The sequence below is a fragment of the Protopterus annectens genome, chromosome 4.part1 (genome assembly GCF_019279795.1).
Source record: "Protopterus annectens isolate FY-2018-M chromosome 4.part1, PAN1.0, whole genome shotgun sequence".
Taxonomy (NCBI): Eukaryota; Metazoa; Chordata; order Ceratodontiformes; family Protopteridae; genus Protopterus; species Protopterus annectens.
In genome coordinates this window covers 869404341-869429384 of record NC_056734.1, presented here as the reverse complement: position 1 = coordinate 869429384, position 25044 = coordinate 869404341, and positions in this window count along the sequence as shown.

Here is a 25044-nt window from a genome sequence, read left to right as displayed (position 1 = left end):
AGCCTGCATCACATGCAAAGCAAAATGGGGAGGGGAAGGCACCATAAAAAGTTGGGGGATTTTACTCACGAATACATTGTACAATCTATAATTACTGAAATTAGTATGATTAGTACACTTAGAAAAAATTTGCACTTACCAACAAGATGACCACAGGGAATCCTACTATACAAGAAATAGCAGTAAAGTGAACTTGTGTGTCAGATTTAAGAATAATAGCCACTGCTAGGACACTAGGTAGAACATGTTGCTGATGCACCCCCATGCATCACACACTACGCATCAGTTGTTGTTATGTCATTATTGTAAATACTTAAATGTACTAGTTGTATTTTTTCATTTTTTATTTCACCTGATTACTGCATATGTAATTTTTGTTTATGTTGTATTGCTCATTGTTTTTCTTGGGTTTTGTATATTGCCTACTATGTTATCTTTTTATGTATGTATTGCTGGAACTTTTCTCCTAGGGCCTCCACTGAAAACGGGCCATTGGCTCAGATGGACTAACATGGTTAACAAATGTCAAATAATTAATAAAAAATAAAATGATAGCCCTTGCTGTTCCAGTATGCCCTGTGGTTCAGCTGGTGCCCTAAAAACAACAATGGTGCAAAATATTGTACTGAACACCTCAAGAAAGTGTGCCATTCCATTGAATGTACACATAGTTCTGGTTTGGTCCAGAGGCAACACTGGCTGATAAAATGACTGATTTGTATGCACAAAGAGCATGTTGAGGAACTACTGCTGAAGTATTCTCAAGACTGAAGCCTGAGAAATAGCCCAGATGTCCCCAGTTTGTCTCTCTGGAAGATCCCTGTGACAAGTATGGTGAGAGCTATACATACCCTGGTGTCTACAGGTATAAGAACATCACATATCCTGCCACTCCTCATCAGTGGGCTGTACAAACTCATTAAAGCCCATACTATGTCTCTATCCACCCTAGACCTATCAAGAAGTTCTTGGTCAGAAAAGATGAAATGACTCAAGCTTTGTCTACTTCCTTGCCTTCTCAGCTAGTGGGTGCTGTTGGGCCCAGCTGAGACAAGCATCTAACAATGGAAGATGGCCAGGCTAGCAGCTATAGCAAGCATTTTTGCAGATTGCAAAGTAGATATAAAAGGTTTCTTATAAAGCTTGTATACATGGCACTACTCATAAAAAAGTGAATATGAATTGCATTGCATAGAGGCAGGAAAGGTGCCTCACTTATGTGAGATAATTGCAGAATTTTCAGGCACCCATCCTTTACATATCATTACTGCATCATTTGAAGACGTTCTTCCAAAACAGATTTAAATTATTGCACCTAATTGTAGCTTGTGTCTATGAATCACGCCTTAACTGTGCTTAGGTCACAGTCCGTGCTAATGCCCGCTTTAAATAAATGTATATCGGTATGAATACCACACATTTACACAATCAAACATAAACAAATGGAAGCAGCAATCACTTCAAGTGTGGATAAGCATTTACTAAGATTTAGATATCTTATAATTAAGCAATAACCCACGTCTGGGTGTGGATAATGCTAGATTTACCCACGGTTGGTGTGGTTTGGACACGAGGGTGAAGCCCGAGTGACCAAACAAAGACAACCGTGGGTAAATCTAGCATTACCCACACCCAGACTTGGATTATTGCTATTATACAATGACATTATTTAAGAAAAAGTACTTATTTTTCTTAAATAATGCCTTTGTATAATACCTGCGTGGTGCCCTTCCAAGGTTTTCCGCTATCCTGGGTCTTTTTCTGATGTACTACGCATGCGTATGCTTACACATTACATCAGAGCTGTATAGAGGAAACAATGGAGAAAGGAATATCTCCGTTGCTTTTATAAAGCTGTCTCGCTATGTTAAACAAGTTTAACATAGCGAGATATCTTTAAAAAAAGCAACTGAGAAAGGAAGATCTCCATTCCCTTTTTTAAAGTTATCTCGCTATGTTAAATGAGTTTAACATAGCGAGATATCTTTAAAAAAAGCAATGGAGAAAGGAAGATCTCCATTGCTTTTTTTTTAAAGATACTTCATTATGTTAAACGTATAACCTAGCGAGATTACAGCTGTGGAGATCTTCCGTTCTCTGTTGCTACCTAACGCAAACAAAAAAAATCAAGACTTATACTAATGGAAAAGGACTGGACCTTTTTCCATTAGTATATTTTGGATTTACAATGGGCACACTGGTTGGGCTGGCCAATCAGCGTGCACGTTTTGAAATACTAATTGGCAGTCATTGTATAAGATATTTGAAACATTGTCTATGTACCCATCTTGCTGGGGCATTTTAACTATGTATGTTACTGCATACAATTTTTAGATGGCTCATATGTTTGCTAGAGATGGCTATAATTATACATTATCAGTAGTGATAGAGTATAAATAGCACATCGACTTGATTGCTAGACATTATCCAGTCCTTAATGAAGTTTTATTTTATGGTCTTTGATTAGAATTAAAGCATTAAATCATTACAATTTTTTAAATAATTTATTTGTACACTTATTCAGCTCATTTTCAATGCAAACTTCAGACAGTCTGCTGAAGCATTCAGATATAAAAATTTTCACTGTGTGTTTTTGGATATGTAATAAAGATTCACAGAACTGTGATAGTATAGGCCATGTTCTTTCTTTATTATTCATTTATATTTTAGAAAGTCTACCATACTTGTCGCCTTGTCCTCGTGTGCACCAAAGCTTTGCATGTTATTTCTTCTAATTTGGTTCTGACTACCATCAATTTTGTCCCAAAGGAAGCATTTTTTCTGATAAGAAAATGATACAGTAATACTGATTCCAAATCTTCTAAACTGTTTTATTATCTTAAATATGGGTAGGATGTTGTTGAACAATTAATTTAATTAGTTCTTACTGAGTAGACAAAGTATTCTTAAATGCCTGTATATGCTTTAGGTATTTATAATTCATTGAGGAATGGCAGTCTCCATAGCATAGATGATGCACTTGCCTTAGGTACTAGAAGCTCACAAGACTATGTGTTCTGTTCTCAGACCAAGAAATTGGATTAGTTTTCCAATACTGACACTACAGTGCAGTACAAGGGGCTGCTACACTCCAGAATTTGCTGTCACACAGTGATATGCTACACTGAGACCCCATCTCCATGAGCTGCTGGTAGCTCAGGTGGATGCAAAAGATACCATGATATTTATGGAAAAGAGTAGGGGACATTCTGCAATACCCTGGCCAAATTTCCCCTACTCAGTATGAATACCATCTTAGGTCTGTACTGAATAGATAGTTGGCCTAGAGAGACTAACCTGGGCAGAAGAATTAAAGAAATAAGATTTGTTATTCACTAAGTTTTGCCTTAAAGTCAGAAAAAGTATCACTCTGATTTTTATGCATTACATTGCAGAGTTTGTGGAAACAGTGAATTATAAATTTGACCCTCCGGCCCATCTTTTTTTTTTGTTATGGAGATCTTCCAAACAAGTAGGATCATTGGTCTAAAAATAAATAAATAAATAAATAAGCAAATAAATAAATAAATAACTTAGCTACTAGAAGTGACTGGAGTCCTTATCTTTGCACCCAGTGTTTCATAGGTTCCTGAAGTGAGACTTTTGCCTAGCTAACCATCACCTTAAAGATTATCCTTAATCTCCAATTCCTTGTTATGTCCGAACCAGAGATAAACATTCATCAAGAAATAAATAAAACTAGATGGAGAGACATGTTTATTACTCAGTGTCTCTCCTTGATCTGGAATAAATTTCTCAGGCGTGTCAATCTAAGTGCTTCAGTGTCATCCTTGAAATGTAGCTTAGACAGTTAAGCTCCGGAATAAACTCCTTAGGCATATCTATCAACGTGATTCCCTGCTATTCTTCAAATGTGGCTTGGACAATTAGAAGGCTACCCTTACATTTACACCAGGATTCACAGACTTCACCTCCCTTGAAAAGGTTGTAGAACCTTATACTGGATATTGGAAAAATGCTCATAGCCTCTTGTCTGAATTGCCTTGCATATTCTGTGATCCTTTGAATCCCCAGATAGCTATCCATCACCAATCAGAAATCAAAACTAACCACAACTTTAATTAGCTAATTGTGCCCTTGCTCCTAGCATAATCAGAAAATCTTGTGATTGTCACAGCCCACTTCTACACACAATCCAAACTGTACAAACTTCAAAACCTAAGACAAGAAATTATTGACTGCTTACCAAAAAATAAACCTAGACACATCCTAGAGGACATCATCTTTAACCTCCTTAGCTCTCTTGACTATGAAGCTAATGAACTTCTGACAGATTTTTAGCATCTTACAGGTCCTCAAAGAACCAATCAGTTGGAACCTTCAGTCAGGTCATTGCACTCTTTTAGACCTTCTTATAACTAAAATGCTATTCTCCATCTCAATATTTGAAATTAAATTGCTCCCATGCTAAGTGACCTTTCACCTAAAATAAAATATTGTAAAACTAAACAGTGCATAAATCATATGTCTAATCTCTACATTTGCAGTACTCTAGTCCCAAAACAGCAACATACATTTTAACTACCCTACTGCAACAACAACAACAACAACAACAACAAGAGGATAAGTTCTTCCACTGTCAGTATATTCCTTGTACCCAAACAAAACTAAAGGCTCAACTCTACAGCTCAAAGGGATCCTTAGTGTACAACATGGAGCCTGGTCCCATAATCCTTAATCTACAACATGGGGCCTGGTCTCAATGGAAATACAACTCCATACAGATTACATCAGATTTATAGATCTCTGTAGCATATACAAAAAAGCTGTTAGTTGACATAAAACCCCTCTTTGTTGAATCCCAAAACAACTAAAGTATTCAGTCATGAACAATTTTAGAAAAAAGGTAAATGTTGTATCTAACCTCAAAAAATACTGATGAAAAAATGCCAGTAAGACAATTTAAAAAAAAAAATATTTCAAATGTTAGAATGCAGAAACTGCACAAACTTTCACTTGAATAAAAACAGACATCCAAAAGTTATCAGGTTCGAATGATAACATTAACATTAACATTAAATGTTTATTAAAACCATGGCATGTTTAGTGAAATTTTCTAAGTATTTATTGATAATTCAACAATTTTGTAATTATATTAGATCACTGGATCATTTTATTTGCATTTTTAAGCTGTCTTTAAAATCTTGATTCAACTTTTGTCACATGCTTAATTCTTTGAGAATGTGTTTAAGTGAACATTTTTGAATGAAGGTCAGTTCTGATGAAGTTCTGTTGAATAAAAGAATGAAAGAACTTACCTACATAACGTTTGGAAGTGTGTTTGTAAGTGAAAGTTTGTGCAGTGTTCTGTGCTCTAACATTTTTCAGATATTTTGCATCTAGTTAACCCTATAAATCCAACAGTCACTTCCCCAGCCTTATCTGGACCAAAACATTGCACTTTCAGGTGAAGACATCTTGGAAGGATTTGCCATCCTTTGACAAGTAAAGAGTCCTATCTCACACAGCCCCTCATCTCAACCAAATTCTTCCACAAACAATCCTCCTTTACCTTCAACCAATATACCTTTCTATTTCTCCACATAAAAAGAACAGACATGCAAAGGCTACTGAAACAGGTCCTTGAGCATGCCCCTACCAGGGTAGATAACCTGCATTCTTGATGTATTTCTCCTGGTAGAGCCTCTCTGCCACTACTTTAACTTGGGTATTACATAAAACATTACGCCCACAACATGAAAATCAATAATAATGAAACCTCTACACAAAGAAGCTACCCTAACATCTGCCGCAGACTTCAGGCCAACATCGCCTCTACCACTACTTGGCAATATTCTAGAAAAACTAATGTTCAAACAACTATTTGCCTGCATAAACCAATACAGTATTCCCTCTTGCAATACAGTTTTCTCTCCTCTCAGCAATATGTTTTTTGGACAGATGGAAGTACAGTGACAACTGCCTGTACCTGACAGATGACATCCTACTTAATATTGATAAAGGCAAACTAACCAGATCAGTGTTTTTTGACCATACTAAGGGCTTCAGTTTAATATATCTAATTTATCTTCACAAGCCATCTTAAAAGAAAGCAAAACAATTCAGCAGGTTAGTTCAATGATTTCCTAACAGATATATCACCCTTATTTTAGACTGCCTCCTTCCATTATAAAGTGATTACCACAGAGATCAGTACAACCTGCTTACTTTCTTTATTCATGAATTACTTCTGCTTAGAAGCCCTTCATTATCTATGCTACTATATGCAGACAACATGGAAAATGGTGAACCACAGATCTAACTCCTCCACAGGCATAATGAAGATGCACCTAGAAAAAGATGTGGACAATGTAACAGTGTAGAAACTTGACTTAGAGGTCAACAACTCATTCAAAACACCAAATTATAAAAATAAAAAAATAGAAAATAAAGCCATGTTGCCAAGGGCATCAGTAGTTTCTAGTCACACAGTCGAGGAGACCATTGAAGAGCCTACCCCAAATTCAAAATTGCCCCAGAGCACTATCCAGTTAAGTGACTTGCTCTAGGTTGCTTAGTAGGCAAATGATTGTGCAAATATAAAAGCCCTGTACCTTGAAACAGGAAGTGGTTCATTAGGAAGTTAGAACTTTAGTCCTCTGCAGTAACTGACAGGGCACTTCAAAACCCTTCCGAAATTCTTACTGTCACATTCTTATCAATCCAGCCACCAATACTCTAATAACATTCTACTTTGAGAGACACTGGTTTGACCAAAGGTTACATTTTCATCATCACACTGAAGTGACAAGAATAAAGATTAAAAAATGGTTCTTCTGTCCTTGGAGAATCTCCATCTTTAGTGTCCTAGAAAGAACAGATGTACGTATACTTTTGCTCCAGCTTGACATGGCTTACTCCTATTTGTAGCAGTCTTTCAAAAGTATCTAAGTCCCTGCAGGTTGCTACAAACAAAATCTATAGATTTGTAATCCTGTCCAACATACACAAACAATGCTGCTTCATTTTAACACCTGCTAAGTGACTTCAACATCCAGTAAACAAACGAACAAACAAACAAACCAAACCTAATCATGGGCTGTCTCCTTTATAAACACATTAGAAATGATACATTTAACCACTTCTCTAAGTATCTCCTGCTTAGGCAGTCCGATTACAACCTCCACTTTCAGAATCTCAACACATTCTCACTTTTCACTCAATGAATTAAACTATGAATCAGTGAGCACAGTGACCACAGTGTCTACGTCCTTACCCTTAAACTGTAGAAATCAGTTTCTGTGCCACTTAGACACAGTAGCCCTCCCAATAACTACAGAAAAAACTCCTAAAACAGCACCTCCAGTACATGGAGGTTATGACTATGTCAGGTACAAGTGATTGTGCTTTCAACTATGACATATGATTCCTGTTATACCACTGGGGGATAAGGCACTTTAGGTGTACACCTGTGTGGCCAGGTCTGTGTGCCCAGTTTTTTCACCCCTGAGTATGTACATCACATTTTGCGACTGATATCCTACTTACCAGGTACATAGGTGTTACTGATACAAATGATGCTACATATATATTTGTGTAGAGTTTATGGCCATTACTATGTCAACAAGCATTTGTTCATCACTACCCTCTTGTAGGATATTGACATAACTCACAGACCCCGTGATTGCTCACACTTTGCAGGCATCAGCCAACATTGTTAGCTACATACAGTCAGTATTCACTTGTATCGTGGTTAAATGGAGTCCATGCATTAGAGGACCCAGGACTGAACCTGATGAACATTACTACTTACAGATCAGCTATTGGAGGTGTGTGTCCCTATGTTGGGTATGTGTGCCATCAATGGACCATTAAGTGACCCCTACAATGATAGTACCATGGATGCCTAAGTGGGTGCTTTGTAAATGATGCCTGAGTGGGATATATAGTCAGATGGCTTGGCTCAGTCCAGGGGGCTGTGTGCCCTGATGTACCCTCACCCAAGTCCTTGGTGACTGCCTCAGAAATGTCCACCATATTTAACAGTCATGATCCTCTTGTCAGACATCCAAACTGTGTACAGTTAGCTGTGTGTAGATCACATATCTGTGTGCTGATCAGGTCCATGGTTATTTCCCCTATGGCTTACAGATATGGATACTCAGACAAAGAAGTCTATAGTTCTGGTGGTCAGTGCATGTACCACCTCTGTGTAAGGGTATAACATTTGCCATTGTCCAGTCAGCTGGGGTTCAACTAGTGGTTTCAGTGCAATTGCAAAGTGTTCCCATTGGTGTTAGTACTCCATGACACATCCTACGTAGGATGCAGCCTGGGATTGTAGCATGACCAATAGATGCTGCATATCCTATATAGAGAAGCCATTTATGACCTGCTCTGTATATATGGAAGTTATGCACAGGTTGTAGGAATGTTATGTGTCACATGTGGTGGGGACAGGGAGTAAAGTTGATGTAGAACATGTGGGACTACAGTTAGCTATTGCTACATAACCATTCTATGTGGTATCATTAAGTATGAGTTCACTGACAATCTGGACCTGTGCTTTGAGGTTACACATGCAACTACATTGTGCATTGTGTTCCTGCTTTGTGTAGGTGGCTAATTTTGTCACGTACTCTGTCTACACAACATCATAAATCTATGTGGTCATTGTAGCTGAGGAGGTTGTGTCACCATTTTTTTTTTGGGGGGGCACCCTCACCCCAACTGTCACACAGCAATCTCCACCTCCTATTGTACTGCCTGTTAATGGCAGTTGTCCACCAGCAGGTCCAGCCAAGTTCAAGCAGTTGTAATGCTGCTGCCATGATGCATGGGTTTACAACTCTGCATACATGCCATCCCATCGGGGGGGGGGGTGCAGTCAAGCAATGTAAACCAACCCACAGGAGGTACTACATGGCTTTGTTGAAATATATGTCCATATTGTCAGCAAGGGGGGTTATTGCAGCAGTTAGTATTGCCACCTCACAGCAAGAGGTTCTCCAGTTCGATTCTCAGCTGAGGTGCCTTCTGTGCGGAGTCTGCATGTCCTCCCTGTGGTCACTTGGGTTTCCTCCGAGTGCTCTGGTTTCCTCCCACATTCCAAAGACATGCAGCAGGTGGATTGGACACTCTAAATTGGCCCTAGGTGTGAGTGTGTGCATGTGTAAGCCTTCTGTGGAAGGTTGGGCGCCGGGCTGGAAACTCGACACTGTAAAACTTCACTGCCAATCATGAGCGGACAGATGATCCGCTGTGGCGACCCCTAACTGGGAAAAAGCCGAAAGAAGAAGAAGAAGATTGTCAGCAAGGGGGATTACTGTTGGTAGGTTTAATGACACTGATATGTGGTCAGATCCCACCAGGTAGGACCTGGGGGGCTGCAGTGGTTACTCATATTGGTAAACACATGTTGCAATATGGTGGTTCACTTTGGGGGAATGCCATGGCACTGTTCCAGGATAATGTAATTAAGGATGTAGACTAACCTTTGGGCAAGTTAGCTGTGGCATGACTAAACAACACAGCTGTTGATCACTTAATGCCACCCCACAACATGGTGTAATGATATATCTTGACATACACATGTACATACAAATATGCACAATGGGTGTCTGGATACATAGAGCTGCTCCTGTAGCTGGCTATTGCTTGAGTATGTGCCCTTCTAGTACTGAATGGTAACTGCATTGTCTATGGGATATCACAGTGTTTCACAACATCTGGATGCGTATCTATCCTTAGTGAGTATGTATACACCACCTGCATTACCTTGAACTCTGTTATTTTGAGGTGTGAAGATGTGGATGGACATATAGTCATGTATGGCTGTGTTGCTGTCCACAGCCTTGAACTGGATGTCCTTGACTGCACATGTCTGCATAATCCAGGATGGGGGCACATAACACAGAACGGGGTTCATTGTTGCCATACCCACGGTGTAGCAGCATAACCAAGATGTTGCATAGATATGGTGTTCTCATTGCCAACTTTTCCCTGAACAGTGCATCTAAGATGCATATTGGGGGTGTCAGTAGCCATGGCCATTACTTCACATCTCAGGGGTGAGTGATAAACCACATCACTGATGAAGCATTGATATCTGTTGAGCAAGGCATCCCAGGCAGACATGTAGTAGATCCCCTGACAATGACACCAGATGCTAAGGCAGTTATTGACTTCCATCAATTTACGTGTGTATGCAGTCATCATTCTAGGTGAGGGACAACTACAGCTAAAAGGTATGTGTATACTCATGAGAGACACAAAATGGCTAAGCACATTTATGTGTCTGCATACAGAGCAGTGATGCATGTCCCTAGTCATAGACACCTGCAGGAAATATGACGTCAACATTATGTTCACTGATCTCCCTTGATTTGCAGCAACGTGTAGTAAGGCCTATTGTTTCAAGCCACAGGCAGCTATCTGTGACATGTCCCATATGTAGCCATTTGACAGAGACATCAATGTGTCTCACAATATAATCACCTTTGACTAAGAGGTGTGATGTCATGTTTTGCCTTGGGTTTATGACTGGTGAGAGAGTGGTGCATGCAGTATTATGTGTACTGTGCACTCCAGAGGCAATATGTTTTGAGGTTGTCTGTTTAGCAATGAGTCTGTTAAGGAGCTGCACACATGCAGGTGTGTGTGTAATGTGCATGTAGGTGGTGCAGGATGTGAGCTGTGCATGTTGGCATGATCATCATTGTTATATGTAATGACTTCTGTTGGAGGCACCATGGCAGCAAGGTTAGACATGCAGTCATATCTGTCACACATTGTGTTTATGTGTCATAGGAGTAGAGGGGTGGGGACACTCCCATAACTTCAGCAGCAGGTCCTGCAAAGGTAGGGTCATGCTGCCACAGCCTTGGGGTAGGCAAATCTTGCAGTGAAGATTTGAATACCCATGCATGCATAGTAGACTTGTTTAACTTTCCTGACATTAAATTAGCCTAGCAAGCATACAATGCCTGTCAAGCAACTAGACAGCACACTGTTTATTGTGTGGTATGATGTGGTAACACAGATGTGTGCCAGGTACATAACTGTACAGTATGTCATACTGTACATAACTGTACAGTATGACATGCCTAGGACATGTGGCAGGTGGACACATATTGGCCAAAGATGGCCAGTCCGCTGCAGTAGACCTCACAGCCATGTCATGCAAATATGCACTAGCAATGTGTTGAAGGGCAGTATGCATGAAGTGCTGTGAAAGTGTAATCTACGATGGCTCACTGGTAGTGTGCTAATTGTTACAGCCAGAATATCTATGGCAATGGACATTGTACATTATATTGTGGTGCTACAGCAGTGCTACTAATCCCCCTCTTGTTAGTTCCCTAGTGACATACCACAAAACCTGGAACAGATGGCATAACACATGCAAAAGACAACTGATTGCCCAGGTAGCTAATCAAGGCATCTACTTGGAAAAGGGTATGTTAAGCCTACAGAGCCTTTCATGATGTGGGACAGCTATGTGGATTAACAAACAGCTGTGTCCTGCTTGTCATCATGGGCTTCATAGTACCATTTTGCAAGTGGTGACAGAAAATCTATCGGGCATGGTATCCTATGTGAGAGCGGTATCAGTGAGACCAGCATTAGTAGTTGCCAGACACCGGCAATTCTGTGGACTCTCCTACTTTCCACAGTCTTCACAAGGTTATTGTGTCCATCCAATACACACTGCTTTGATAATGTCCAACTACCGAATATCTGTGTAAACCCCCCACCTTACCTTCAAAGGGTATACATATCACACTTCCCTACATGTTTGTCTGCACTTTGCACACACACCTTGGATGACTCTTTTCAAGGAACATGCTGGAAGCAACTGCAATAATTAGCTGCACAAAGGACAACTAGCATGTAGTGCCAACTAGTGTCCTGAGATATCTGACTCGTGATATGAAATGCCATGAAAGGAGTTAACATGGATATGAGCAGTAACAGTGTCATACATCTACTGAGACTGGACCACACTCTGTCTGTTATGTTCAATGCCAAATCATGCCTACCAACCCTAACTGGAGGACCCCATTGAGTGTTACACTATGCAATGGATGATGGGAATATTACTGATGCTACCTACCATGGCCTGATAAGGTGCTTGACAATATTAGGCCAGCAGGCCTTGCAGAAAAGTTTGTAGATTATCTACTGAGTGTTATGTCTGCTAGTGGATAGGCAAGTGTCTGACAGTCATAATCTGGGAAAATAGCATTGGGAGACCAAATCTGCAATGATGTCAGCCACCGGTGGATTTCCCAGACATCACTGATGGTATACCCCTTCTAACCATTCCCTCTCTGCAGTCACACCCTCTGTCAGTAACCTCTGACTACCTACATTAGCAGGTGATTGCATATCAGGAGCTGTCACTGAATCCCACACAGAACCAATAGTTAGCCATGATGGCTTGTGGCACACATTCAGTTGCTGTCTGAGCCACTGACAAAAACTACATGCTGACAACTGCACAATACTATCCTTTGGAAAGTCATCCACCCATGAAAATTATAGTAGTGAACACACACCACACACACAGCTGAGCCATTAATTATTGAGACAAGACTGTGATTTAACTCCCAGACTGTCATTGCCATACTGAAGGTGGTACTCATCACACCTAGCATTGTGTACAGTGGTAGCCTTGCTATGTAACCACACAAGCATATCCTACAACTGTAGCAGCCACAGAAGTTCCATGGTACTGCAATACACATTGCAGATAACATGTCCTGTGGAGTCCGTGTCATGACAGTACATGTGTAGTCTGTCTCATAAATGCTTTGTAGGAGGTATGTATGGCTGTCATACAGGGGGGTGTCAGACCCCACTGTGTACCTCCCGTACATCCATGACAGGACTAACACGTCTCACCCGACCTACACACCTACACTGTCACTTTGGTATAACTACCACATGTTGGAGAGACAGATATGTCACACAGAAACTACTCCCTATATGTAACAGGCCCACCCATGCATGTGAAGCACACATCTGCTGTGGCACACATCATGTTCAGGTTACTCCATGAGATGCAGAACATGACAATCATAGCTATTGTCAGACAAATGTCTGTACTGGACACAGGAAATGTGAAGATGGGTCATCCACAGCACCACAGCTTGTAGATGTGATTGCTCGCATCATCCTGGTGACACCTATCAAGGGTATCAGACCTTTTCACAGATTTGGGATGAATGAGTACACTGCATGAGGCCATTACCCTTGTTATCCTGTTACACACATATGGACTTATGGAGCCATGCACCTATAGTACTAGACCTTGCTGAAGATATATTTATTCTTTGAAGATAGTCTATTCTGTCCTGTGACGTCTATGGCTGTCTTGCTGCTGTATGTCCATAGGTGTGTCCAACAGAATCCTGAAATAGAAACAGTTATCAGAATCAGCTCAGTGACACACCTTTAATTGTATAATTATACAGCCATTACAACATCATACAACATAAGGTACATGAAATTATGTGGCTTACTCATTACAAATGTCAGCATACAGTATCTGTCAGTAACCACTACAAGTGGCATGGCTAAACAATGCATTGCACGAGTGCATGTTAATTTATATAGTCACACTGTGCATCAGAGACATACCTTCAGTTCTCTGTGTCAATGATGAGAATGACAGGGATGTGGCAGAGGTATCATCGCTTACACAGTGTGTTGTGTGCAGGTGCAGGAGGCCTAGGCTGACCCAAAAGGTTGACATCATGTGTGTGAGTCAGGAAGGGAAGCAGGCAAGGTGGATCATGGAATTGTGTCATGTGTGTCTGTAGGTGGCCTGCATTTGACAGTGGTGTGTGAGTGTGTGGGTGCACACAGTCAAGCAGTGTTAGCCCTACATGTGTGTATGTTGGACAGCTTTGAACCATGCAAGGCAGAGTTGACAGTTCACTGTCTCTGGACCCAAACATGGGTGGCTCTGCCAGGAGTTGTACTGACACCTCCATGCCCAAGTTCAGAAGAGCTGCTAGCACCTGATAGTGAGTATTGTCTGCTGGGACCATGTCCTCCACAGGAACACCCAGGGCCATGAGCCCATGACCTGTAATGTCTTGGTGTGAACAGCACACTCCCCTCTGTAACCCTGGATGTACTGCCACTATGGGAGCATGATTGTGCATGGCCACATAGGCTATCAGCAAATGGGGTTGCTGACTTATGCCCAGGAGGCCATTGCTCAACTTCAACCACACATTCCAGCAGACACTGTGTGTTCCAAGACAGACACTGTCTCAGCCCACCTTCTGTCCACTGCACCAGTGAACCAATCCAGGGTGTTATCAGTGCAGTGGAGGTAGTCATGGATGTCAGACTGTGCTGCATCCATAACCCTGAGCATACATCTGTAAGTCTTTTCAGAACATGCCTGTGCCTCCATGATAGCCCAAAATATACGCTGAGTGAACCATGATATGACACGTGCAACAGGTGGTGGAAGGACAACAGGCCTCCTACGAGCACTCCTATCAATCTGCTGGTGTGGAGCCTTGCCAGATCTCTGGCTATGCCCAGTGTCTACACTCACCGGAGCCATGGTTGCCAAACTTTCCTGTTCAATATCCCCACCCTCTGACTGTCCAAAATCTGTGGCCTCTGAGAACTGGATAAGTGTAGAAATACTGACTGTATATAGTGGCAATGAGGGCAGAAGAGTGATGTCAACCTCTGAGACATATTCAGCTCCTGATACCCCCACCTGTGGTCACCATCATCACTGGAGTCTGCTGAAGAGACACTGACATCAGGCTGTGTATGAGACAGAGGCCAAACACCTAGTCACCTGTGAGGAGAGAGGCAAAAGCAGTACACTAATACCTACACTATTATGCTCTGCAGTACTATGGCGCACTAAATGTACAGCTCTATACACTTGGCACTATTGCAGGCCTGTTGAAACCCCAACCTCATATAGTAGGACAAGATGACATTACTATCCTCACAAACAGCTATAGTTACTTGTAAATAAAAGCTCTGTACACAGCAATCTCATCAGCAAAAATGAGGTACACTTTTGACATTTGTGATGATTATGCACAGTTGGCACATATGGAAATCTGCAATGTCCTGACAATACTGTCACATCTGTCAGTGTGGTGACACCTACATATATACGTACATATAACTGTAACATGTGTACTGTCATAAAAGATTTGTGCATTTGGCAAGCATGCCGAAAGTACAGCACTGCAGGCAGCAGACCTGGGATAACACTTTAGGAATTGCATTGCTGTAAATCTATATCTATAACAAAACAGTGTTGTGCTTACCAGGAGCAGTACCATGGCTTGTCCAATATCTGACAGACTTGTGTAAAGTAGATGGAAAGTTAATGTCAGTACCACTGCATGTTGCACCACAACAAGGTAATACAGCTATATATCTCACATTTACAGTAGTTACTATGCTAATTACTATATCAGTCAACATCTGAGCAAAAGATTCAAACTGCAGTTACAATTCTTCCCCCCACAAAGAACATAGACCTGGTACCCACATAAGAGTATGCTCACCTTGACACACTGAATGCTACAGTATTGCAATGGTAATCACACTAAGCTTACCTGCATGCTCCTCTGCCACGGAAACTGTGGCACCCACATCAGCGATGAACAGAGCGATGGATACCTGGGAGCTGTTGTGTGTGCCTAGGTTTACCAGGAATTCCTCAGTGGCTGAGAGTGGTTGTTGCGCTGCAGGCCATCCACCCATGACGCCATGATTCCTGGCTACATCTGCTGCTCTTCTGCATGCAGCATTGATCATGTCCATTGCTCAGTGTCGAACCTGCACATATGTACTGCTCTTATTACCTGTAGCATTCACACGGACAAAGTCAGCCCACAATGTTGCCCACTGTTCTTTGTTTTGCCTTCTCCTGGACAGGAGGAGTTCATGGTGTTGCTGGATGCCTTTGAGTATAATCTCATTCTCTCCATCCATGAAAGGTGCATGACATCATGTATACATGTGTCCTGCAAGACAACAGAATGGGAACACATGTCAGGATTATATACGTGGGAGTACACTATGTAGAGATACAGCAAGAACACAATAGCTGGCATGCTTGATCACACATGCCCTATTCCACAGTGTGCAAACATACCAAGTGTGGAGATAAAACTAAGATACTAGTGATAGTCATACACCCAACACAGGAGTCCATTATAGTGTGTTCCCTTCCCTAAGGGCAACAACCCTGATAATATGTCAAAACAATAGTGTCAAATTGCAGTGTGCTATTACAACCAGTATTCAGGGACAGTCCCAAGAGACCAGTGTGCCACATTGATAAAAAGCATTCCACACTTGATGTATTGTACATACTCTGTAGGTGTAACAATCTGGATATCAATGACATGTGATTATTGTGGTTCTAAGACAGGCTTAATGCTGTAACCCCTAGTCCTGTAAGTATATTCACATATCTGCATCCTGATGTACACAAAATGGTTACATAACTGCTGGAGTGAAAACTCCTCTATTGGTATGGGGGGATATGTAGGTTTTTGTAAAAGCATGTTGTGTGTGCCAAAAGTCTCATACAGAATGGTTCCCCATAGCCAGCATGTTTGCCTTTTAACATGCTTCTTATCAGCAGGTGATTGCCTCTTAACCAATCTGGGGTTCTAAAATGCTAATTGAAGGCAGCCAATGACATGCAACCGCTGCACAAGATATAGGGCCTCCATACAGATTACAAGCCCTTTCTGATATATTGTGCTGGACATTACTGGGGTGAGGAGACTACATCATTGCAGAGAGTAGCTCTGTAGAAGCTACTGTTACATAGAGATGTATGTGAAGAGGCTGCAGCTGCTGCTGCGTATAATAGGCCTAGGAAGAGAGTGTGAACACTTTGGAGGACAACATGCTGCAGGAGTAACAGTGGCAGCTGTGGCAGCCTTGTAGCAGAGGCAGAGCCAGAGTCATTCCACTCCAATTAAGGCATGTCTTTAAGGTAAGTATGTTAGGCAACGGTATCACTAACAGAGTACTAGGCTATATGTTTGTTGTGTCATAGGGGATAAATATTACATTATGTCCACCATTTGGGCAACTGTCAGGCCATGTGTTACAGTCTGTTACTCATTTGGAATGTGTATTCTGACAGTCTTTGTTACAAGCAGGGGTTTCATATGTATATGTTTGTTGTGCAGCTGTGAGTTTGAAAGGATTGTGTAATGTACTCTGATAGTAGTGGGCCTCATTTGAATTACCTGAGTTAAAATCCTCTGTGAATGCATATTAATGCATGACATGACACTTTATGCACTTATAGTTTTGCTATAGGGATACATGAAGTGTGTTCCCATCTGCAGGCCTGTGACTACCATCAGTGACAAGGAGACATTTAATTTGTAATGCATTGTGTGGATAATGAGTGCATGACTCAGTAATTAATTGCTGGCTTCACAATAATGTTATTTAAATGCTACACTCCACTTGATTTGAACCCAGGACTGTGTGTGGCAAAATGTACAGCTGGCAAGACATTTAACAGACTGAGCTACTGAATCACTGTTACAGCAGGTGTATTTGCAAGATATAAATACATGCATAAAGGCTGTGACATACTTTTTTGCCCCCATCAGTATGTGCATGGATTTATATGGATGTATTTCTGCACCAAGGTCCCTGTTGTACATGCATTTTGCCAGTTATTCCTTAGCAGGTGTACTTGTAAAGTTGCTGATAAAATGAGACATTTACCTGCTATTAGAGACCTCACTTAGATCTATTCTTGGGTGTTTGGCATTCTAGTAGTGTACTCTTGCACCAGACTGAAAGGTGCAATCCCAATTTTTGCATTACTCTTTAAACAAGTTTGCATGACATGGCAAGATGTGCAGCTTCACTGAGACATGCTTAATGACTGTAAGCTGCAATTACTATGTTTTGCTTAAGCCATCTGTTTTAATTAACAGCTGTATAGTATGGCAGATTAATGCAGCACCCTACAGGTGAGATGGTCATGGGCTCGAAGTAGAGGACAGGTGTTTATTTTGTACATGTTTATTATTTAAAACGCATATGTCAATATAGCTTAATTTAGATGAGCTTAGAGAAGTTACATGATGTGGCGCACCGTGCATCATTGTGCTACAAACTATAAAGAGAAGAAAAATTCGGAGATAGGACAGTGGTGAAATGGGATGCAAGCAGGGAGGAAAACATAGAGAAAGGTAGGTAGGTATGTGCAGGAAAGGTGTAGGAAAGAACCATAGCTATCAATATCTTTACAGCAACAACTGTACACTTTGACAGAATTTGTAGATGACTTTGGACTCTAACCCCCAGAGAGAGGGTGAGGACAACATAATTGCATTGTTATGCCAGTTGTACCAAATTATGTGTGTCCAGTGGACACGTGCAAAATGGAGAGCTATATATGGGACATTTTTTTTTGTTAGGACAGGTGCTCATTTTATTTTTTTTTAACGTGAGAGCGGAATGTTGGTGGAGGGACATAGGTACATATGGGAGAGGTAAGTTGGGTAGGTGAGGCAGCTATTGCAGACAGACTAGACAGGCAAGACAGCAGACAGGGTGGTGTGTGACAAAAGAAGTGGGGTAAACACCTTGGATGGGGAGGGTGTTTTGGAATCTCAGTCCCATGTGCCTCCACAAGGTAGCAGCATGACTCACATCCCCATCCATGGGACTGCTCCATCACTGCCCTGACTGAGGGTGGCAGTGGTGAAGGTTGGGCTCTGGGGTGAGCCAGCCCCCACCAGGGTGGCCAGCATACTCTCCATCCGGCACAGACATTGTCCAAACCCACAAAAGATGATCCTGCTCACCAAATCCAGCAGTTCATCACGGGTGACAACTCCACCTCCACCGCCGCTCTCAGAGGGGGGCTCATCCCTGTCCCATGGGGAGGTACTACCTGACACAGCAGGTAGTGCAGGGGCAGCAGAGGGGGGCACCATCAGACTGGGTTCCAGATGTGCTGGGACCCAGTTCCACAGTCGGAGGAGGCAAGGTAGGTGGATCACGAGGAACCGGCCGACCTTAACATGCTTTAGTAAAGTAATTATAACAATAAGATAAAGTTAGTATTAAGCAAATCAATGCTAATGTTAACAGAATGGAACATAATAATAATATTTATTAATCCAAGCACATATTAAGGTATATTATGTGTAACAGAACATTAAGTAACATAACAGTATGTTAGCAAACCACTATGAATTAAACCATAAGGCCAGTACAACAGTTAGTGCAACAAAATATGTTAATATTAAATCATAATAATAAATAACAATAATAAACTAAAGAAAATAAGGGGTAGGGAGACTGAGAAAACAAACCATTAATTATCTCACAGGTAATATTACTACACAGAGTACAACTACAAACTTCAACAGGTGCGCAGTGTCAGTTGTGTGTACAGTGACTACAATTCTTCTATAGTTGATGTGGTACATACTTACCCCTCAAGCTGTTAGCATGGGACAGTATGGGCCAAGCAGTAACAAATGCAGGTACAGAACTACCCAGAACAGTTTCCCATAATGTGGACTTACATAACTACCAAATGGATTTGAAAATATATAGTATTCTAAGTAATCATTTATGTGGTAATCATGGAACAGACAGATTAGGCAGTTGTAATTACATTACGAAAAATTCTGACATTGAGAGGCATCATGTTTGTGTACATTAAGTAAACTAGACAGGTGTCATGCCTTAGTTGGCAGGCATTAGTTTAGAACCAAATAGCTGTGACTGCATGGGACATCTGCAAATAATGTAACAATTGACTGCAACAGCTTAGAACAGACATGCAATGACCACAGCCCTATTGCAAATATTAAGACAGATTTATTTAGGAACCCACAATGCTGCTTAACACTTTATTGGTATTGCTGGTAATTTTCTGTGAAATCTACACACACCATTTGCTCATAAAGTGGGATACTTTAAATACAAAAATAAGAAGACAGAGAAAAAGTAGAAAAGGAGATTAGTAATGGAAAAGTTAAAGAAATAGAAACTGAGGTAATGAAGTACCTCCAAAGTGAAGGATCCAGTGTAGAAAATCTAATTCAGAAAGCACCACAACAGGGCAGAGCAATAGAACTCCAAATTAAAGGGAAACCAGTGGAATGGGAAGCAATTGGTCAGGTGCCATATGAAGATATTTTGGAGCCTTCCACAGAAAACCAGTATAAAGATTCATTTGAAGCTGGACAGCAAGAGAAGGAACAGGAAACTCTGATGCAGTTAATGTTGAGGAGAGATAGGCTAGTGAGTTCTCATATGACAGAGCAATCAATGGCACAGGATGAAAATTTGAAGAGAATGTGCCACAGGAAGATGCAATAGAACTTTCTATAGAATGCCTGCAGGAAATGGAAAACAAAAAATGTGCCCTCAGTCTAGAAGAAATTGAGCTAAGAGAAGAGTTGCTTGATTTAATAGTGATAGATAGACATATTAAGATCAATGAAAGAAACTGACTGCAGAAGGTCAATAAAATTCAAAAAGTCAAAAGTCTGATAAAACAAATGAACACAGTAATTAGGACTGTCCATAGAGATCCATGTGATATAACAGAAGTAAACAGGATACATTACTGTGCAGCTAAATTAATAACTGATAAAGTTCTACCACAAGAACACAGGGTAGTGAGGGAAAGGAAGGGGAGAAATTGAATACCATCATGGAAGTATTGAATAGAGAAAATTATAAAGCAGCTAAGACAAGAAGTGTCACTATTAGAAGAGTATAGAAGAGGGAACAGATCAACAAAAATACTCAGAAAGATATATGTGATAAAAGCTATGCACAGTATCAGAACAGATCAAGATCTATCATGCACTATCACAAATATTAAACTAAAAATCTCAGCACAGGCGGAAAAACCTAGAAGGTTTGTAGACAAATATATAGGAAAAGTCCAAGCAATTTATTGATGACCCAAAAAAGTTTTATAGAGAATTGGGAAATAAGGTAAAAGGAATTGAAAGACCACCAAAAAAAATACATTTTGGAGAATTATCTATGAAGATCCTGTCGAACATAACAAAGATGCTAAATAGATAGAAGAAGTAAAAGAAAGAATAAGAAGTTTAAAGGTACGGGATATGAAATGGGATGAAGTAACAACCACAGAGATTGAAACAAAGTGAAGAAAAGCCACTAATTGGAAAACCCCAGGCCCAGATGCAGTACCTAACTTCTGATTATAAGTATCATCTTTGTATAACATATTTGCATGAAGATTTACCCACTAGTAAGGATTATTTATATGCGCACCCCGAACAGACACCAACCTGGCTAACAATAGGAAAAACAATGCTCCTACTTGAGTGAACCTGCAAGCTACCCTAAAAATTATAGAAAAATAACTTGTCTTCCGATGGCATATAAACTATATACTGGAATTGATGGCAACACAGTTTATAGTAATTTAGAAGAAACCTCAGTTATGGCAATAGAACAAAAGTGCAATAAAAGAAAATTATATGGAACAAAGGATAATTTGTTATTAAATTAATTCATAGTGGAGAGCTGTAAAAAGGGGAAGAATTTAAGTATGGCATGGATTGACTACAAAAAGGCATTTGATAGTATCCCACGTTTATGGAAAAAAGAGTGCTGAAAAATGTATAAGATACACCCTACACTGATAGACTACAGTGACCATGAAACAGTGGCAGACAACTTTGGAATTAAACCGTGATAAAGGGCAACTTATTATTCCAGGGATAAAAATTAAAAGGGGGATATTCCAAGGTGACTCTCCCCAAGATTCTCAAAAGCTTGCACGGAATGCAAGATGAGTGCAGGAGCCCATGCAGGCAATATGTCTGCCATGTGATTCACGAACAGCTGGCAGGGGCGTGCACGAGAGCTCCAGCGCTAATCCTGCACGGACTAAGCCCTGGTATGCAAATCACCTAATTTGCAAGAGAAATCCATGCAAATGATGTGATTTTGCAATCCAGGAAGCTTGCAATAGTCCGTGCAAGACTAGTGCAATCTGCAGAAATGTACTTGGTTAGTAACAGAGTACATTTCTGCAAAATCAAACACGGAGCTAAGACAGCTCCAAATAAAGGCTGCATATCACTGAGCAAGCATGCCAATGGCCAGGCTTATGCTAAATAAAATTTATATACAATATATTATATATATATATATATATATATATATATATATATATATATATATATACGCCATTAGCATTGCAAACAATAAAAAAAATGAAAAACAAATTTATTTTTTTTCACCGAACTCGGCTGTTTAAGCAAAGGGCAGCAGCGTGCAAATGGGATTGTGGGGAAAATAAGAAAATAAACTTAAAATGGGCATTCTGACTAAAATCAGTATTCTGTCATGCAAGTCAATGGCAGGCAGAAGACAACCTGGTCAGTGAGTAGTGGTTGCTAAGGGAGGAGGCTCAGTGTAAGACATGTAACTATGCATTAGCAGGCAATCCTATGCAAATGAGGGGTAGGATAGTGAATCCCAGTTTTCCCCAGCATGTGAGACAGGTCCCATAAGTGTAAGAGTATGAATAGCAGGGTGCAAGACTAGGATATAGGTGATATCATGGGGGGATGTCAGGCATACTGTAAGCGGATTGGAGTCCTGTGGCTCGGGATTGCTCCTAGCTTAGCAAAGCTAAGCTAGGGGTGTGTCTAAACCTGCCTAGCTCTCTTTACAAAGTGTAAGCGGGTGTGCACACCGCACACTGGGTTTTGCAGGAAGAAAAAAGAAGTCAAACCAGGAAATAGCAGCTCTGTGCACATTTGAGCACTCTGTTTGTGTGGCGCTCACACAGGCTTAAACAGGAAGGCAATGGGAGGGGAAAACAGCAGTAGGAACGTAACCAAGGAGAACTAGCTTAGCTGACAGGTGAAATGTTTCAGAATCAGCCAGTCACACACGCTGCAGACCAGCCCAGCACACCACTATAAACTATGCAAACACCTTTCCTTCTTGTTTTTCCCAAATTCTTTACACCACCAGTGCATACAAACAGGGAAATTTTACAAAACGAAAGCAAGAGAAAAAAATGTTAGGGGCTGCTTTTGCTAACATAAACCAGCATGTGCAAGAGGCTGAGGGTGGTGATGATGTGAATGCTGCTGAGCAACCCACAGTGAGGAGACAGAGAAGAGTGTACAGACCCAGGGTAACCTACCAAGGGCTACATGTGCTGGAGATAGTGGAGCGCTATAGGGTGGGCAGGGACCTCCTACAGCAAATTGTTGAGCTGTGCTGGCCATGCCTCACACACAGAACTAACAGAGGGGAACCCATTCCAGTGGATATCAAGGTATGTGTAGGCCTGCAAATACTAGCTACAGGTACCTTCCAAAGGTCAACTGGGGATATGATGGGGATATCACAGGCAACAGCATCCAGGGTACTCCACCAGTTCCTGGATGCCATGTCAGCACATGTTGGTGAGCACACATATTTCCCCATCACCGGTGAGGTGTTGGTCAGCAATATGCATCTCTTCCACCAAATAGCAGAATACCCTGAGGTAGAGGGTGCAATAGACTGCACGCACATATGCATCAAAGCACCACCTAGTGAGTGGGGAAGGGTCTACATCAACTGCAAGGGCTTCCCCTCCATCAACTGCCAGGTCATGTGGGATGCCCAGGGCATAATAATGAATGTGTGTGCTGGCTGCCCTGGAAGCTACCACGATTCCCACATCTGGCATTTGACACAGCTGTACCAGAGATTTGCCAATGGGGACATCCCACACTGTCACCTAGTGGGGGACGCTGGATACGCACTGGAGCCATGGCTGATGACACCCATCAGAAATGCACACACACCCAAACAAGAACTCCATAATGAGGCACACGCACAAACACAAATCATAATAGAGCATGTATTTGGAATGCTCAAGTCACGGTTCCGGTGTCTGGACACATCTGGTGGAGCCTTGCAGTACTCATCAACTGCATGTACCCAAATTGTCCTTGTACATGCCATGCTACACAATATGATCCTACGGAAACAGCTGCAGCAGGAACAGCATGGGGCAGGGCCACATAGCCCCCCACCATTGCCAAGGCCTGCACAGGCACAGAGTAACTCGGAGGAGGAACAACCTGAGCCTTCCCCAGTAGGCAGAAAGAGGAATGCCCAGTATGCCCTGGCCTTGGCAAAGAGGCAACGCATAGCACATGCACTGACACAGTAGGGATCCAGGGAATGACACCTCTCTCCGACTGGCACATACAGTAAAAGGGATGCCAAACATGACACTACTTGTCCTCAACCATGTATAGGGAGTGTAGTATGTGCATCCGACATAGGCAGCCCTGCAGCACCACACTCAATACTGAGACACCCACAAGGTAAGTGACTCACACATGCCAGTTGGGAGGTCACATACCCAACAACAGTTACAGCCAGCAGGATAGGTGTAGACAAACACAAACAAATGCTGTACTATGGCCTGTGAATGAGCCCTATGTGTAACCCCCCCAGGCCTACACAGACAGACTACAGGAGGCCAGGCAGTTGGATGTAAGATGTGAAGGCTAGGAAGTCAGAAACTAATATGTAGGTAGCTAAAGCTAAGATCTGTAGTACACTGGTATGCCTCTAGCCAGCATGATAGGTAAGACTACAGACTGAAATGGAGTACCCGACATACTAGTACAATCCTAGCAAATGCGTAAAAGTGTCAGGTGTGCCCCTGTCATCCTATGTATACTTATAGTAACAGTCAACCCCACTCCTGTGTAGAAATATAGAAACAGTCAGGTGTCCCACCCCCACCCCCCCAACCTGCTATGCAGAACCTCATCACTAAGGGATTTTCATCCAGAAAAAAGGAGGTCATTGTCCCACTGTACTCATTCCTCATTAGACCTATTATTGAGTATAACGCCCCATTTGGCATGTACCTCACAAGACATCTGCAACAGCTGGAATGGTTGCAGAAATACCTCACTAAAAGAATCACAGGCCTAAAGCAGATGCCATATACTGACTGTCTAAAAAACTCCAGCTATACTCTGTGGCATATTGTCTACTCAGAAG